The 375-nt window shown below is 33.9% G+C and overlaps 1 protein-coding gene across 2 annotated transcripts in view; it reads right to left on the bottom strand.

Annotated features, from left to right (window-relative positions):
- nnt (nicotinamide nucleotide transhydrogenase) overlaps positions 1-168 on the bottom strand; it is a 37,723-nt gene extending 37,555 nt beyond the window's left edge. Inside the window, exon 1 of one of the 2 annotated variants that reach the window (XM_010877277.3) lies at positions 91-168. The gene's annotated coding sequence lies outside the window, so the exon portion shown is untranslated. The remainder of the gene's footprint in view (positions 1-90) is intronic. The other variant, XM_010877278.3, reaches the window with a different exon arrangement.
- Positions 169-375: the final 207 nt, after the last annotated feature.

Here is a 375-nt window from a genome sequence, read left to right as displayed (position 1 = left end):
AAAATGTCGCGTACTTTCACTGAAACAGTGGTTTCTGTGTGAAAATCATAACACAACCATAAATCAAAACGATCTTCAAAAACCACTGACCTTTGCAGACTATCTCGATTATGTGCTGCACAGGCGAACTTTCTCTCCAACCGGAAGAAATTGTATGAATCCAGGAAAATGAACGATTTTCATTGGATTATGCAGTAGATTAACAGGATGTTGAGAAATCCTTTATTTGAATAGATGCTCATAGATACAGATTGATTTATCCAGAGATGGTTCCTCTTAATAAAAATCATTGATATATCTTGGTGGTTTACCTCGTATGTCACCTATTGATATCCCTAAAATAATACTATAAGAAATATTACAACATTTAATTGG

Source organism: Esox lucius, chromosome 14 (genome assembly GCF_011004845.1).
Source record: "Esox lucius isolate fEsoLuc1 chromosome 14, fEsoLuc1.pri, whole genome shotgun sequence".
Lineage (NCBI taxonomy): Eukaryota > Metazoa > Chordata > Actinopteri > Esociformes > Esocidae > Esox > Esox lucius.
Note: the sequence above shows the minus strand (reverse complement) of the source record. Positions and strands in the feature narration are given on the sequence as shown.